Source organism: Eurosta solidaginis, chromosome 1 (genome assembly GCF_040869045.1).
Source record: "Eurosta solidaginis isolate ZX-2024a chromosome 1, ASM4086904v1, whole genome shotgun sequence".
Classification (NCBI taxonomy): Eukaryota; Metazoa; Arthropoda; class Insecta; order Diptera; family Tephritidae; genus Eurosta; species Eurosta solidaginis.
In genome coordinates, this window is record NC_090319.1 from 222,739,721 (window position 1) to 222,758,268 (window position 18,548).

At 43.7% G+C, this 18,548-nt stretch overlaps 2 protein-coding genes across 10 annotated transcripts in view; one reads left to right on the forward strand and one right to left on the reverse strand.

The window, feature by feature from the left end:
- LOC137237037 (striatin-3-like) overlaps nt 1–18,548 on the forward strand; it is a 636,631-nt gene that overhangs the window by 277,439 nt on the left and 340,644 nt on the right. The window contains exon 5 of one of the 6 annotated variants that reach the window (XM_067760184.1): nt 10,412–10,427. The exons of the other annotated variants lie outside the window; for them this stretch is intronic. The gene's annotated coding sequence lies outside the window, so the exon portion shown is untranslated. Of the gene's footprint in view, nt 1–10,411; nt 10,428–18,548 lie in introns of those variants that run through there. 6 annotated transcript variants of the gene reach the window in all.
- Nucleotides 1–18,548, reverse strand: part of Cad86C (Cadherin 86C) — a 2,678,031-nt gene that overhangs the window by 119,453 nt on the left and 2,540,030 nt on the right. The gene's annotated exons all lie outside the window — the stretch shown is intronic.

Sequence of the window (18,548 nt, forward strand, 5' to 3'; positions counted from 1 at the left end):
CTTTATCTCAGATAATTAACCTTTCCCTTTCCTCCGGTATTTTCATCGACAAATGGAAGGTGAGCTCTATTACACCCATCCACAAATCTGGTAACAAGAATGATGTCAGAAATTACCGTCCAATCTCAAATTAACCACCTTCTCAAAACTTTTTGAAAAGGTTGTAAAAGATAAGTTATTCTTCGCAGTTAAAGAAATTATTGATCCCAACCAACATGGTTTTGTCTGTGGTCGTTCCACCGTAACCAATCTTGCGGTTTTTTCAGAGTACTGTTTGTCGGCCTTTAAGAGTGGATCTCAGGTGGATACCATTTACACCAATTTCTCTAAAGTCTTCGATACAGTCTCTCATGATATTTTATCCAAATAATCCCGTATTAGTCGCGAAAAACTCCCGAAATGACCCCGACGGGATCCCGGACGGATCCCGAAAACCATCTAGAAATGATGCCGGAAGGTACCCCAAATGATCCCGAAATAGTTCCGAAATGACCCTGACGGAATTCTGGACGAAACCCGAAAACCATCCAGAAATGATGCCGAAAGGGTCCCCAAATGATCCCGTATTAGTCAAGAAAAAGTCCCGAAATGATCCCGACGGGATCCCGGTCAGATCCCAAAAACCATCCAGAAATGATGCCGAAAGTTCAAAGTTCAAAGTTTATTAATAAATTTGTACATGTGAGACTATTGTCTCTTAACGTACATCAACATTCGGATATTTACCAACAATACAATATTTTTAATTTCTAATTTTATTTTTAATATACATTATGTTAAATAAGTAGATTATGAAAACTAATTCAATCAAAACACTATCAACTATTCTATGCATGTATATTTGTATGTATGCTCAAAAAGGTCTTTGCCTAGTTTAGTAAAAAGAAAAATAAAAGAATGAATCTGATTAAAAAAAAAATTAAGAAAAAGTATTATGTACATATGTACATTTTGCAGAAATTCAAATAAAGCCAATTTAAAACGCCTGGTATTGCGTTCATTTTTAGTGTTATTTGGTAGTGACCGAAAGGGTCCCGAAATGATCCCGTATTAGTTGAGAAAAAGTCCCGAAATGACCCCAACGGGATCCCGGACGGATGCCGAAAACCATCCAGAAACGATGACGGAAGGGACCCAAAATGATCTCGAAAAAGTCCCGTAATGTTCCCGGAAACCATCAAGAATTTATCTCTCAAAGGTACGCAAATGATCCCGAAACCCATCCAGAAATGATGCCGGAAGAGTCCCCAAATGATCGCATCATAGTCCCGAAAATGTCCCAAAATAACCCCGACGGGATCCCGGACGGATCCCGAAAACTATACAGAAATTACAACGGAAGGGTCCCAAAAACCATCTATAAAAGATGCCGGAAGGCATCCCAAATGATCCCGAAAAAGTTCCGAAATGACCCCGACGGGATCCCGGATGGATCCCGAAAACCAACCAGAAATGATACCGAAAGGGTCCCCAAATGGTCCCGTATTAGTCGAGATAAAGTCCCGAAATGACCCCGACGGAATCCCGGACGGATCCCGAAAACCATTCAGAAATGATGCCAGTATGTATCCCAAATGATCCCGAATTAGTCCCGAAATTACCCCGTCGGGATAACGGACGGACCCGGAAAACTATTCAGAAATGATGCCGGAAAGGTCCTCAAATGATCCCTTAATAGTCCCGAAATGGCTCTGATGGGATCCCGAAAACCCTCCAGAAATGAAGCCGAAAGGGTCCCCAATTGATCCCGTATTAGTCGCGAAAAAGTACCGAAATTACCCGACGGGATCCCGGACGGATCCCGAAAACCATCTAGAAATGATGCCGAAAGCGTCCCCAAATGATCCCGTATTAGTCGAGAAAAAGTCCCGAAATGACCCCATCTAGAAAAGATGCCGGAAGGCACCCAAATGATCCCGAAATAGTCCTGAAATGACCACGATGGGATCCAGGACGGACCCCGAAAACCATCCAGATATGATGCCGAAAGGGTCCCCAAATGATCCCGTATTAGTCGAGAAAAAGTCCCGAAATGACCAAGACGGGATCCCGGACGGATCCCGAAAACCATCTAGAAAAGATGCCGGAAGGCACCCAAATGATCCCGAAATAGTCCCGAAATGACCACGATGGGATCCCGGACGGATCCCGAAAACCATCTAGAAATGATGCCGAAAGCGTCCCCAAATGATCCCGTATTAGTCGAGAGAAAGTCCCGAAATGACCCCTACGGGATCTCGGACGGATCCCGAAAACCATCTAGAAAAGATGCCGGAAGGCACCCAAATGATCCCGAAAAAGTCCCGAAATGACCCCGACGGAATCCCGGACGGATCCCGAAAACCATTCAGAAATGATGCCAGTATGTATCCCAAATGATCCCGAATTAGTCCCGAAATTACCCCGTCGGGATAACGGACGGACCCGGAAAACTATCCAGAAATGATGCCGGAAAGTTTCTCAAATGATCCCTTAATAGTCCCGAAAGGGCCCTGATGGGATCCCGAAAACCCTCCAGAAATGAAGCCGAAAGGGTCCCCAAATGATCCCGTATTAGTCGCGAAAAAGTACCGAAATTACCCGACGGGATCCCGGACGGATCCCGAAAACCATCTAGAAATGATGCCGGAAGGCACCCCAAATGATCCCGAAATAGCACCGAAATGAACCCGAAGGGATCCCGGACGGATCCCGAAAACCATCCAGAAATGATGCCGAAAGGGTCTCCAAATGATCCAGTATTAGTCGAGAAAAAGTCCCGAAATGACCCCTACGGGATCCCGGACGGATCCCGAAAACAATATAGAAATGATGCCGGAAGGCACCACAAATGAGTCCCGAAATGATCCCGGAATAGTCCCGAAAATATCACAAAATTATCCCGGAATAGTCCCGAAAATATCCCAAAATAACCCCGACGGAATCCCGGACGGATCATGAAAACTATACAGAAATGATGCCGGAAGGGTCCCAAAATGATCCCGAAATAGTCCCGAAAAAGTCCCGAAATGACCCCGGCGGGATCCCGGACGGATCCCGAAAATCATCCAGAAACGATGCCAGAAGGGACCCAAAATGACCCCGAAAAAGTCCCGTAATGTTCCCGGAAACCATCAAGAATTTATATCTCAAAGGTACGCAAATGATGCCGAAACCCATCCAGAAATGATGCCGGAAGAGTCCCCGAATGATCGCGTAATAGTCCCGAAATTATCCCGGAATAGTCCCGAAAATGCCACAAAATAACCCCGACGGGATCCGGACGGATCTCGAAAACCATCCAGATATGATGCCGGAAAGGTCCTCCAATGATCCCGTATTAGTCGCGAAAAAGTACCGAAATTACCCGACGGGATCCCGGACGGATCCCGAAAACCATCTAGAAATGATGCCGGAAGGTACCCCAAATGATCCCGAAATAGTTCCGAAATGACCCTGACGGGATCCCGGACGAAACCCGAAAACCATCCAGAAATGATGCCGAAAGGGTCCGCAGACGATCCCGTATTAGTCGAGAAAAAGTTCCGAAATGACCCCGACGGGATCCCGGACAGATCCCGAAAACCATCTAGAACTGATGCCGGAAGGTACCTCAAATTATCCCGTAATTGTCGAGAAAATTGTCCCAAAATTACGCTGACGGGATCCCGGACAGATCCCAAACACCATCCAGAAATGATGCCGAAAGTTCAAAGTTCGAAGTTTATTAATAAATTTGTACATGTGAGACTATTGTCTCTTAACGTACATCTACATTCGGATATTTACCAAAAATACAATATTTTTAATTTCTAAATTTATTTTTAATATAAAAATAAATAAATGTAAGGCGCGATAACCTCCGAAGAAATCTAAGGCCGAGCTTCTCTTCCAATTTGCGTCGTGCTCCTCTTTATTTTCCTACAAATTGGCCGGACGGGACCAATATTTTTAATATACATTATGTTAAATAAATAGATTATGAAAACTAATTCAATCAAAACACTATCAACTATTCTATGCATGTATATTTGTATGTATGCTCAAAAAGCTCTTTGACTAGTTAGTAAAAAGAAAAATAAAAGACGGAATCTGATTAAAAAAAAATTAAGAATAAATAATAGTTTAATAAAACTAAAAAAAGCGCTTTTATAGCTAACCGAAATAAAAAATAGAAAATAATTTTCAATTAAAAAGAGTTTATATAACAGTAGCAGAAGGTCAAACAATCATTTATAGTTAATCACCTCAAAATAAAATTATAATAAAATTTAAGTTATTAACAGAATAATTTAATTCACAGTAAAAAGCGTGGGGTCCATTTGACTACATTTCATATCTTTCCTCTCAGATAGTTGCCAATAGAATGATTGTAACATTTAATATCAAGCACCCCTCGCTTTTTACTGTGAATTAAATTATTCTGTTACTAGCATAAATTTTATTATAATTTTATTTTGAGGTGATTAACTATAAATGATTGTGTGACCTTCTGCTACTGTTATATAAACTCTTTTTAATTGAAAATAATTTTTTATTTTTTAGTTCGGTTAGCTATAAAAGAGTGTTTTTTTAGTTTTTATAAACTATTATTTATTTTTAATTTTTTAGTTCAAGTAATTTTAAAAGTTTTGGTCGAGAGTGATGAAACCTCGAAACGCCAGCGGTTCATGGATGAATCCAACCCCACGGCACCGAAAAGGACCAAAACGCGGGGGGGCTGGACGCGGTCTTTCGCCGAAATTGCCAAGGGTCGGCAGATCATTGGCATTATAGACGAGAGCAGCGAAGATAGCAGGATCCCGAAACAACAGTGGAAGTGGATCGAGGCCGCGCTCGCTACGGCGGCCGTTAAGATTAAGAAAGACAACTCTGGTCCATCGCCATCTTACGCCGATGGAGGGTGGTTCCAGGGCAATGTCAAGCTAATTGCCTGTGACGACGCCAGGTCGGTAAACCTCTATAGGGCCGCCGTCACGCTGATAGGGATGGTATATCCGGGCGCGCGCCTCAAGGTAGTAGAGGCGCGTGATATCCCCTCACGAGCAAGGGCTAGATCCTGGATTCCAGTGACGCCAACGAACCCAGCTGACATCCTGGAGCTGCTCCAGGAGTACAACCCGCCACAGGTTTGGAAGTCAACCCGGATAAAACCGAGCTTGTCCTCTTCACGAGGAGGTACAAAGTACCAAATCTTACACCGCCAAAAATTGGGGGGTACTTTCTTAGCGTTTAGCGATCAAGTAAAGTATTTGGGAGTCATTCTGGATAGGAAGCTATTATGGAGTGACCATATAGTGGAGCGATCCAAGAAGGCAGCAGCAGAGCTGTTCACCTGCAAGAGGACAATTGGCACCTCCTGGGGATTCTCCCTAAGGTGACCTACTAGATTTACACAGCCATTGTGCGCCCGATTCTTCTTTATTGTGCCTTGTTTTGGTGGCCTGCATTGGCTAAAGTTACCTATCTTAAAATGCTTCAAAAGGTGCAACGGAGTTCGGAGCTCTGCATTACCGGGGCTCTCGGCTCCACTCCACATTCCGTTATATATATATACATGGATACATAGATATATAGATAGATACAGGCCAAGCTAATAAAAGCGTGTTAAAAAGGGCTCCAGTATGCTCTTTCGTAGATGTGCCATGCATCCCCTTCTATCATTAATAAGGAATGCGTTCTTCGCATTATGTGAAATGTTTCAAATCTGTCCATTTGGGGTGGTCATAAGTTCAATTGACCTTATGTCCGTTAACCTTATGACACCCCACCATCACATTATTACATTGTCATTGAGCCTTGATACGTGTGCAAAATTTCAATCAAACTTATGGCCATTCAAAGTGGTAATAAGGCCAATTAACCTTATGGCCGTTGACCTTATGTCACCACACCATCACATTAATGCATCGTCATCGATCTCTGATACGTGTGCAAAGTTTCAATCAAATGTATGTCCATTCAAAGTGGTAATAACGCCAGTTGACCTTATGGCCGTTGACCTTATATTACCGCACCATCACATTAATGCATTGTCATCGAGCCTTAATACGTGTGCAAAGTTTCAATCAAACTTATGGCCATTCAAAGTGATAATAAGGCCAATTTACCTTATGGCCGTTGACCTTATGTCACCACACCATCACATTAATGCATTGTCTTCGAGTCTTGATACGTGTGCAAAGTTTCAATCAAACTTATGGCCATTCAAAGTAGTAATAACGCCAGTTGACTTTATGGCCGTTGACCTTATGTTACCGCACCATCACATTAATGCATTGTCATCGAGCCTTGATACATGTGCAAAGTTGCAATCAAACTTATGGCCATTCACAGTGATAATAAGGCCAACTGACCTTATGGCCGTTGACCTTATGTCACCACACCACCACATTAATGCATTTTCATCGGTCCTTGATACGTTTGCAAAGTTTCAAATTAATCAGACTTCTAGAAACCAGTGAATATTAAGCTCAAAAATTCCGTTACATACAGGCCAAGCTAATAAAAGCGTGTTAAAAAGTATTATGTACATATGCATATTTTGCAGAAATCCAAATAAAGCCAATTTAAAGCGCCTGGTATTGCGTTCATTTTTAATGTTATTTGGTAGTGATTGAAAGGGTCCTCAAATGATCCCGTATTAGTTGAGAAAAAGTCCCGAAATGACCCCGACGGGATCCCGGACGGATGCCGAAAACCATCCAGAAACGATGACGGAAGGGACCCAAAATGATCCCGAAAAAGTCCCGTAATGTTCCCGGAAACCATTAAGAATTTATCTCTCAAAGGTACGCAAATGATCCCGAAACCCATCCAGAAATGATGCCGGAAGAGTCCCCAAATGATCGCATCATAGTCCCGAAAATGTCCCAAAATAACCCCGACGGGATCCCGGACGGATCTCGAAAACTATACAGAAATTACAACGGAAGGGTCCCAAAAACCATCTATAAAAGATGCCGGAAGGCATCCCAAATGATCCCGAAAAAGTCCCGAAATGACCCCGACGGGATCCCGGACGGATCCCGAAAACCAACCAGAAATGATGCCGAAAGGGTCCCCAAATGGTCCCATATTAGTCGAGATAAAGTCCCGAAATGACCCCGACGGAATCCCGGACGGATCCCGAAAACCATTCAGAAATGATGCCAGTATGTATCCCAAATGATCCCGAATTAGTCCCGAAATTACCCCGTCGGGATAACGGACGGACCCGGAAAACTATCCAGAAATGATGCCGGAAAGGTCCTCAAATGATCCCTTAATAGTCCCGAAATGGCCCTGATGGGATCCCGAAAACCCTCCAGAAATGAAGCCGAAAGTTCAAAGTTTCAAGTTTATTAATAAATTTGTACATGTGAGACTATTGTCTCTTAACGTACATCAACATTCGGATATTTACCAACAATACAATATTTTTAATTTCTAAATTTATTTTTAATATACATTATGTTAAATAAATAGATTATGAAAACTAATTCAATCAAAACACTATCAACTATTCTATGCATGTATATTTGTATGTATGCTCAAAAAGGTCTTTGCCTAGTATAGTAAAAAGAAAAATAAAAGAATGAATCTGATTCAAAAAAAATTAAGAAAAAGTATTATGTACATTTTGCAAAATTCAAATAAAGACAATTTAAAGCGCCTGGTATTGCGTTCATTTTTAGTGTTATTTGGTAGTGAGTGAAAGGGTCCCCAAATGTTCCTGTATTAGCCGAGAAAAGTCATCTAGAAATGATGCCGGAAGGCACCCCAAATGATTCCGAAATAGTCCCGAAATAACCCCGAAGGGATCCCGGACGGATCCCGAAAACCATCCAGAAATGATGATGGAAGGGACCCAAAATGACCCCGAAAAAGTCCCGTAATGATCCCGGAAACCATCTAGAATTTAACTCTCAAAGATACGCAAATGATCCCAAAAATACCGCGACGGTATCCCGGACGGACCCCGAAAACCATTCAGAAATGATGCCGGAAGATATCCAAAATGATCCCGAAATAGCCCCGAAATGGCCCCGACGGCATCCCGGGCGGATCCCGAAAACCATCCAGAAATGATGCCGGAAGGGACCCAAAATGACCCCGAAAAAGTCCCGTAATGATCCCGGAAACCATCAAAAATTTATCTCTCAAAGGTACGCAAATGATCCCGAAAATACCCCGACGGGATTCCGGACGGATCCCGAAACCCATCCAGAATCGATGCCGGAAGGGCCCCCAAATAATCGCGAAATAGTCTCGAAATGATCCCGGAATAGTACCGAAAATGTCCCAAAATAACACCGACGGGATACCGGACGGATCCCGAAAACTATACAGAAATTATCCCGGAAGGACCCCAAAATGATCCCTATATAATCCCGAAAAAGTCCCGAGTTGACCCAGCAGGGATAAAGGAAGGATCCAGAAAAACAATGGCAAAAATCCTTGGGCTGAACCTCCTAGAGGGTGCCGGCTGGTAATATGAACAACAATTTCCCCTTCCAGGGGAGTGCTAGTTGAGTTTAGGAATCATTTCCATTTGTGCCCCAGTTCCTTAACAGCTCAGGCATATGGAAATGGGTTTTCAACGTGGCCTCAGGGTGGCAACCGTACCGCGCCCATTTGAAACGGTGGTCCACCCCTAATCCAGGGTGTTATGCGTTTCTCTGCTCTTTATTCTTCCGGAGCCTCCCCGATACCGGTCCACCTCCGGGAGCAACGGCGACTTGCTGCTTTATGGGGTTCTACCGCAGTCTACCGCATTGTTTCCCCTATCCCTTTGTTTTTCAGGCTGCCGAACGGTCTCACCTTCGTAGGCAGCCGACGAACCAGAAATTATGAAGAAAGAAAAAACCAAGCCTCGGATCTCTGCACGGGTAAAGATGCAGCCCTTGGACTAGGCGTTAAAAAAGTACCCAATCCGTCGGGAACCGCACAGACGGCGCCGACCAGGCCTTCATGGCACCAAAATATTCTTCGGCCACCTGTGCAAGCTAGCGGAAGAACTAAACCCCTTGAGGGCAAGTCCAATCCCGCGGCAGCCGGCAAAGCTAGCCCCAAATAGGGAAAGCAGGGTCCGACTGAGCAAGCACAGGAAGTCCGTCCCACGACCGTACCGGGCACCTCTTTTCAGCAGGTGGCTGGTAATAGCACTAAATCCTCCACGGACAAAAGTACTGCCTCCACCGCTGCAAAGCTACCTCGCAAGCCGGCTGAACCCCTTGAGGGTTCCAAGGCAAATGCGACACCTATTTCGGTCCGCAACCAGCGGAACATTCGCAACGCCGCCAAAATCGTTGAGAGACTGGGCATCTCTCTCAGGAACAAGTTCACGGCAGAGCAGAAAATATCTCTGGTCTGTACCAGGAAGATTATGGCTGCCGGCTGGTACCAGGGTAGGGTCAAGCTCGTTTCCTGCGCCGGCGAGCGCTCGTGCAAGCTCTACAAACTCACCATAGCTTCGCTAGGACAGCTGTGGCCTGGGGACAGCTTGGATGCGGTCGGTTTGGAAGAAATTCCGAACAGATCGAGAGCGTCGGCCTGGGTCCCAGACGGCATAGCGGATCCTGGCGAGATCCTGGATACCATCGCGGAGCCGAATCAGGGGCTACCTTCGAGCGAATGGAGGATAGTCCGGGTCGGCGAGACAAGGCGAAGCAGCGTTATGTTGGTTTCATCATAAACGAGGCTTCACTCCTTTGGCTTGACGAATGTGGTGGAGTTTTAAGCTACGGCTTCTACTCAATCACGTTGAAGATTCGAAGGGATAGTACGAAAGCAGAAGCACCGGACGAGGGTGAGCCTGTACCTCAGGGCGAGGAGTTAGACGGAAACACCTTGAGTGGATCTGCTGCCTCTGGCCCTGAGGGAGGAACCGCCACCGCGCCGGAAGATCTGATGATTGGGGATACCGCCTCGAGCGAACCCGCAACCGCCACAACGAATCTCGGGGACCCATGCAACACCTTGAGTGGACATGGGGCTGATATCGAACTAGCACGCAGCACTCCGGATGCCGAGAGCGATACACTTTCGGTATGTGAGTTTGCGGGCCAGTTCTTTGCTGGCATGGACGAGCAGCTTCTGCTGGAATCCGATCCGTCGGATACCGAATTTGACGATACTATCGTAGAGCAGGCATCCGACGATGCGGATCAGCAGAGGATGGACCTCGATGCTGCAACCGTCCTTTAACGGGCGCGCAGGTACTGCAAATAAACTTGCACCACTCTAAGGCAACCTCCGCTGCCCTAATCTTACGCCTCAGCACAACATATGAGGACGTCGTTCTAGTCCAGGACCCTTGGGTCGTTGGCAGCAAGGTCTGTGGGCTCTCTTCTAATGACTGCCAGCAGGTGACACCGCCCGCGACAGGTAGAATAAGATCTTGCATTCTAATAAAGACAACTCTAGTATTTATTCTACTATCTCTTTTTAGCGACAAGGACTTTACCTGCATTAGCCCCGAGCTACAGGATCGAACACTCTGGCTGATGTCCGCCTATCTTGCGCACGATCGCCCAACTTCTGTGCAGGACCGGCTCTGCAAAGCGGTACGGGAGGCCCACAGTAAAGGGTTCCCGATAATAAACGGGGCCGATGCCAATGCACATCACACTGCTTGGGGCTCTACCGGCATTAACACAAGGGGTGAGTCTCTTTTTGATTTTATTATTAACTACAAGCTAAGTATATGCAACTCTGGAGACAAACCAACTTTTATCACCTCAAACCGGAAGGAGGTTCTAGATATTACTCAATTTTCGGGGCTATTCTCTGACCTTGTGAAAAATTTGAGAGTTTCCAACGAAAACTCCTACTCTGATCATATGTATATCAGTTTTACTCTGCTTTTGCGAACACCGCCTAGGGTGGCTTACAGGAATAGGAGACGTACGGACTGGACCCTTTATAAAAAAGTCCTATCCTCTACTCTCCTAAAACTAGGTCGAGCCTACCGCTAAGAACTGATGAAGCGCCTCTTTTAGACACAACATTGGCTTCTCTCGGTGAGCTAGACTCATCGTCAAAAATAGAAGAAGCAGTAGATCTTATCACCAAATCTTGCAACGCTGCCTTCACAGTAGCCTTCCCGGAGATTAAGGTAAGGGGGAAAAAGAAACCCTATTGATGGAACCAAGAAATCCCCGAACAGAGGAAAAATAGCAGACAACTTTTTAACCAGTGCACTGGAATTTAGTCCCATTATAAGGACGCCTTAAAATCTTTTAAGAAGTCAATCCAGAAGGCCAAAAGGGACTCCTGGAAGAATTTCACCAATGCCAACGAAGAAGTCTCAGAGGCCAATCGCCTACGAAAGATCCTCTCCAAAAACCCCATACCTCCCAGCTGAATTCGCACAGCGAATGGAGAATGGGCCACTTCTAGTACGGAGTTTCTAGAAACCCTGGTCAGCACTCACTTTCCAGGCTGCACCTCTCAACCACACCTCTCAAACACGCAATCTAACCCAGAGCCGTTTCGACCCTGAACCATATTGTAAGCGAAAAAGGAGTTATCTGGACTATCAAGTCCTTTAAACCCTTCAAATCTCCGGGAATGGATGGAATATTTCCCGCTGAATTACAAACTTCAAGCGATCTTATAAGCTGCTAGCTAAAATCTACAGGGCTTGCCTCAACCTGGTCTATATCTCCACGGAATGGACCAAGGCAAAGGTTTCTTCATACCCAAAGGAGGCAGGATATCGTGCAAGAGTCCTAAGGATTTCAGACCAGTTAGTCTGACCTCGTTCCTCCTAAAAGTTCTAGAGCGATTGCTGGACGCCTATATTAGACGATCGGCAAATCAAGCTCTAATCTCCAACAACCAACACGCCTACTCTAAGGGCAAATCCCTAGAGACAGCTCTACATGCTATCACTACTAAGGTAGAGAAGGGACTTGCCTTTAAAGAATTCACGCTGGGTATCTTTCTCGACATAGAAGGAGCCCTCAACAACGTTCTCCCAGCGGCGGTCACAAATATCTACTTTCACTAGGGGTGGAATTCGTCGAGTTCCTTCTAAAGAAGAAAAGCATTATCTCTGAGCTGGGCAACTAAACGCTATGTTATCTATACTACAGCCCACCGGATGCCAAGTCATTGCATATGCCGGTGACATAGCCTTGATAGTTACTGGCAAACACCTTCCGGTGCTTGGCGAACTCTTGCAAAATGCTCTTAATCTAACAAACACTTGGTCTAGGGAATGCCGACTCAGCATCAGCAGTGAAAAAACTGAGATGGTGCTTTTTACCCGCAAACGCATTATACCAGAATTTAACCGCACCCCCCACCCGGCATCATTTCTGGATGCTTTTCGGGATCCCATCAGGGTCATTTCGGCACTACTTGGGGATAATTTGAAGATCTTTCCGGCATCATTTCTGGATAGTTGTCGGGATCCGTCCGGGATCCCGCCAGGGTCTTTTCGGGTCTTTTTTGGGATCATTTAAGGATGGTTTTCAGGATTCATCCGGGATCCTGTCAGGGTAATTTTGGGGCGCTTCCAAGATCATTTCTGGATGGATTTCGGGATATCTCCGGGATCGCGTCAGGGTCATTTAGGAATCCATTCGAGATCCCATCAGGGTAATTTCGGGACTTCTTCGGGACTATTTCGGGCTCCGTCCGGGATCCCATCGGGGTCATTTCGGGACTATTTCGGGATCATTTGGGGTACCTTCCAGCATCATTCCTAGATGGTTTTCAGGATCCGACGGGATACCGTCGTGGTTATTTCCGGACTTTGTCTCGACTGGTACGGGAAAATTTGGGGACCCTTCCGGCATCATTTCTGGATGGTTTTCGGGAACCATCCGGGATCCCATCGGGGTCATTTCGGGAATTTTTCAGGACTATTTCGGGATCATTTGGGTTATTTTCTGGCATCATTTCTGTATGGTTTTCGGGATCCCGTCGGGGTCATTTCGTGACTTTTTTCTGGATCATTTGGGGTCCCTTCCGGCATAATTTCTGGATGGTATTCGGGATCCGACAGGAATCCCGGCGGGGTCATTTCGAGACTAATACGGGATCATTTCAGGAGCCTTTCGGCATCATTTCTGAATGGTTTTCGAGATCAGTGTGGGATCCCATCAGGGTCATTTCGGGAATATTAGAGGATCATTTGAGGACCTTTCCGGCACCATTTCTTGATGGTTTGTCGGATCCATCAGGGTCATTTCGGGACCATTTTGGGATCATTTGGGAACTCTTCCGAGATCATTTCTGGATTCGTCCGATGGATGCCGTTGGAGTAATTTCGGGATTTTTTTGTTACTTTTTCGGGATAATTCTGGGAGCCTTCCGAGATTATTTCTGGATAGTTTTCGGGATCTGTCCGGGATACCGTGGGGGTAATTTCTGGACTTTTCCGAGACTATTTCGGGATCATTTTGACGCCCTTCCAAGATAATTTCTGGATAGATTTCGGGATCTGTCCGGGATTCCGTCAGGGTCATCTAGGAATACATTCGGGATCCCGTCAAGGTCATATCGAGACTATTTCGGCATCAATTCTGGATGGTTTTCGTGATCCGTTCGAGATCCCGTCGTGGTCATTTCGGGACTAATCCGGGATCGTTTTGGGACCCTTCCGGAATCATTTCTGTATGGTTTTCGCGACCCGTCGTGGATCCCCTCGGAAATTTTTCTGGACTATGGCGGAATAATTTAGGGCCACTCCTTGATAATTTCTGGATGGTTTTTGAGAACCGTCCGCTAGCCCGTCAAGGTCATTTCGGAACTATTTAGGGATAATTTTGGTACTCTTCAGGCATCATTTCTTTGTGGTTCTCTGGATAAGTCTAGCATCGTGTCGTTGCCACTTCGGGTTTTTTGGGACTATTTCGGGAACTTTTGGAGACCATTCCGTGGCATTTCTGGATGGTTTTTCAGATCCGTCCGCTATAGCGTCAGGTTCCTTTTCGTAGGTTTTTCTGGATAATTTCGGGATAATTTGGAGATCCTATCAGGTGTGATGGCTACCGTGGTGTGATGGTATCGTGCTCCGCCTACCACACCGTACGCCCTGGGTTCAAACCCCTAGCAAAGCAATATCAAAATTTTAGCAATAAGGTTTTTCAATTATAAGGACATTTTTCTAAGCAAAGTCGCCCCTCGGAAGTCTATGGCAAGCGCTCTGAGTGTATTTCTGCCATGAAAAGCTCTCAGTGAAAACTCATCTGCCTTGCAGATGCCGCTCGGGGTCGGCATAAAACATGTAGGTCCCGTCCGGCCAATTTATAGGGAAAAGCAAGAGGAGCACGACGCAAATTGGAAGAGAAGCTCGGCCTCTCTTCGGAAGTTATCGTGCCTTACAGTTACATTTTTTTTATTTATAAGGTTATCAACTCATTTAGTTCTTTTAATTCTTTGTTTGGATGTTTAGATGTTTGGATGTTTGAATATTTGTCCAGACGTTTGTCTTTGTGACTCAATCACGCAAGAACCGCTGAACAGATTTGGATGAAATTTGGCACACATATAGCCAATAGTCCAGAAGGATCTACTAGCTATATTTTTTTGAAAAGGGGGAAAGTCCCCGCCCCTAGGAACAGTTATAATTTAATTATTGTATTTTTTCGTTTTTGTGACTGAATCACGCCAGAACGGCTACACGGATTTTGATGAAATTTGGGACAGAGACAATAGTCTACTGGCGAAATTTTTTTTCGAACATGGAAAGGGGGAGGGGGTCCACGACCCCTTCGAATAATTACTTTTTAACAATTTTTACACATTATAACTTTACGTATACTGACCTTCACTAATATTGGTCAAATGGAAAACTTCAATGGTGGTACCAGTAGAAAATGTTAAAAACACGTCAAATGCTGAAGAGTTTCGTCCCATTAATATGTTAATGACCGAAAATAAAATACTTGAAAAAGTGGTACATAAACAATTAGAAGGCTAAATGGAGAATAATCGGCTAATATCGGAAAAGCAATCGGGATTCCGACAACGTCATAGCTGTGAGTCGGCAATAAATCTAGTAATTTCACACTGGAAGTCAGAAATGGACAACGGTAAATATATAGTGGCTGTTTTCTTGGATTTAAAGCGAGCATTTAAAACACTTGATAGAGGAATTTCGTTAGAAAAAATGAGGCAGTACGGAATTAAGGGAGCCGAATACCGGTGGTTTCAAAGCTACTTAAGTAACAGATGTCAGTGCGCTAAAGTATCGGAAAGTGTATCAGATCCAGCAAGAATAATGTTGGGCGTACCTCAAGGCGCAGTGCTTGGGGCGCTACTATTTTTAATATACATAAACGATATGAAAAATATATTCCAGGATGGTGTACAAATTTGTCAATTTGCAGATGATACATTACTATATATGACCGGAAGTTCTAGTCAGGAATGTATTGCGCGGCTGAATGATAATCTGAAAAATATATTTAAATATCTGGAAATGAACAAATTAAAGCTTAATGTGAATAAAACAAAGGCAATGATAATCAATGGCGAGTCAAAAGAAAACATTACAGTTAATTGTGAAATAATCGACAAAGTTGATGAAATTAAGTATTTAGGCATTATAATCGATGAAAAATTTAATTTCGACAAGCATATAGATTATGTTTGCATTAAAAAAATTGGATTTTTCCAGAGAATACGCAAACAAGTTTCTGTAGATAGTGCTCTAAAGATATATAAAGTCATGATAAAGCCAAATTTTGAATATTGCTCAACTATACTGTTCCTGGGATCCAACCAAATGAAAAGCAGACTACAAAAATTGCAGAATAAGGGAATGCGGTGTATTCTTCTTTGTAATAGATTGACACCAACCTCACACATGCGCGATACCCTGAAATGGCTTAACATAAACCAAGGAACTATCATGAATGTTCTACATTTTGTATTTAAAATGAAGTAAAATCTGCTACCAAAGTATTTAACAAGCCAAATTGTGTATGTTGGGGATGTGCAACCCTACACTTTAAGGAACAAAAATGATTTTAGAATTAACTTTTATAAGTCTAATAAGGCACAAAATATTTTAACGTATAAAGGCCTACAACTATTTAATAAATTACCAATAGATGACGTTAGAGCAATATTTTAGCTCACAATTCCTAATAAGCAAATTACTATCTAGTAAATTGTACCTGAAAAGTTTTGTATTTTTAAATAGCAAAAAAAAAAAACCTAAATAAAGAAGAAACAAACTAAACTAAATAAGTCGAGGGCTTACAAAGTGAGCAGTGACACCCTCTGCCCCCCTCCTCCTCTCCCCCTCTGGTGCACAATCTATAAATTGTATAACTCCATGTAAATTGTCTCCTAAATAATGAGAGCGAAGAAGACGTAGTGTGGGCTCCAGCCACTATCCAACACAGTTGCGTCTTTTGCAGAGTGGGTAAGTTTTTCTGCAGTTTTATTTGCCCCACAGAGAGATTGTCGATGAAAATGTCGGCGCAAAGAAGCAAATCAATGACACCAGGTATATGAAATGTTTCGTCGGCTAAGTTGATACAAGTTGACAATCTCTATAGGGTATTGTTAAGAATTAAGCACAACCACTGGCAAGATGGCAACTCTAACATTAATTTGCTTTATTCTCTTGTCATTCGTAGTTATCCGTCAGTATAATGTTATTTTTGATTTTGATTTTTCTCGGCTTCTGCTTATCTATATTGCGTAACACACATGCTCTAAGTGAAAGTGAAATAAAATATTGGAGTATAGTAATAAAGCTACATCGTATTCTTTTATTTAACAGCGATAAACGTAGTTGAAGATAACATCTTTAACATTAATTTGGCATCCCTTGCGGGGAATACGGTGTACACACTTTACACACAGCATAATTCTCCAACATCAAGATTATACATAACCTTGCATAAGACATGGCGCTTAAAAAAGAAGAAGCCCTTGCTAAGTACATCCAAAATGTTTCTATTAATACCAATAAGGTATCCAAGACAAAGCAGACAAAATGTTACTTCGTTGCGAGGAGGAGTTTGTTGGAAGATTACTGGGAAAAACATAATGCGACATATGAAGAAGTTCGTAATATCGAAGCAACTGCAAAATATGAAGCGCAGCTGGAAAATGTGTGAGCCAACAGTCATTTCATCTCAATCGAAGTGGCTTATTGCGAAGCAGTGGGTGAATATCAATTTTGCCGAAAATTGAAGTACCCAAATTCGATGGCACGCTTCAGGATTGGTTGCAATATAAAGATATGTTCACTGCTATTGTAATTGGTGATAAATCGTTGTCCGATGTACAGCGTCTGCATTATCTCAAGAGCAGTACATGCGGCGAAGCAGAATCCCTGATGAAAAATATATCTGTAATTGAAAGTAATTTTAATATTGCATGGGATGGCTATGCCAACGATATGACAGCAAAAGACGACTCGTAAAAATTTATTTAAAAGAAATAGTCAATCTGCCTTGTTCACTAGCTGAATCTGCTGCATTCATATGTAAAATATTAAACAACGTTTCTGAAGCGGTTAGGGCACTTGAGCATTTGAAATGTCCAACCTCAAAATGGGATGACTGGCTCGTATTTTTGGTGACCGAAAAACTTGATCCTAACACTGTCAGAGATTGGGAAATTTCACTTGAATCACCAAATCACATTCCAACGTATGCGGAGCTAGTTAAGTTTTTAGAGAGTCGCGTCCAAGGTCTTGAATCGATGGGGGTTTCTCCGAAGTCAAAAAAAAAGGACACCGGAACTAAAATAACATCAGCATTACCAGTCCGCAGTCACTTTAGCTGCGTCGGTCGATGCGGTATCTGTCCAGGTAAGCACATACTTATGTTTTGTCCCGAATTCCCCAAACTTTCAGCAGCTCATAAGCTCAACTTCGTTCAAAAAAGTAAAGTTTGACAGAACTGCCTAAAGAGTGGCCACGGGTACAGCGAATGCATATCGGCTTATACTTGCCAAAAATGCAACCAAAAACACCACACCATGCTACATCACGGTCTAAATACCTCCGGCATTAGTACTCACCATGTCCGCACCTGTGATGAAAACCCTACACCTACAACAACACTGAGCCATATAGTGCTCGCTACAGCTCAGATTAATGCATGCTCAGATAATGGGCATAGTCTTTACCTTAGAGCCCTTTTGGATAGCGGGTCGCAAGCGTCATTTATAACGGAATATGCAGCACAGCGACTGCACCTTCATCGACGACACGTGCAGGTCCCAGTAACTGGAATTGGATGCAAGAACGCTGTGATCTCTCCAGGGTTCGTCGAATTTAATGTTTGTTCAATCCAAGAACCAGATTTCTATATTAGATGTACGGCGCTAATTTTACCGCGTTTAAGTCAGCAACTTCCAACACTCCCTTAGATCCTAACCTTTTTTCTAATCTTTTCGATCTGAACCTTGCCGATCTCAACTTCCTTGAGCCTGGACCAGTAGATGTTATCTTGGGAGCGGATACTTATGGGCAGTTGCTTCATAAAGAATTGAAACAGTCGTCTCCTAGCTTCCCAGTGGCGCAGAATACTCACTTAGGTTGGGTCATACACGGACGCTGTTCTCAATCTAGGGCTCCATTGCGCACAAGCTTTTGTGCAACGGCG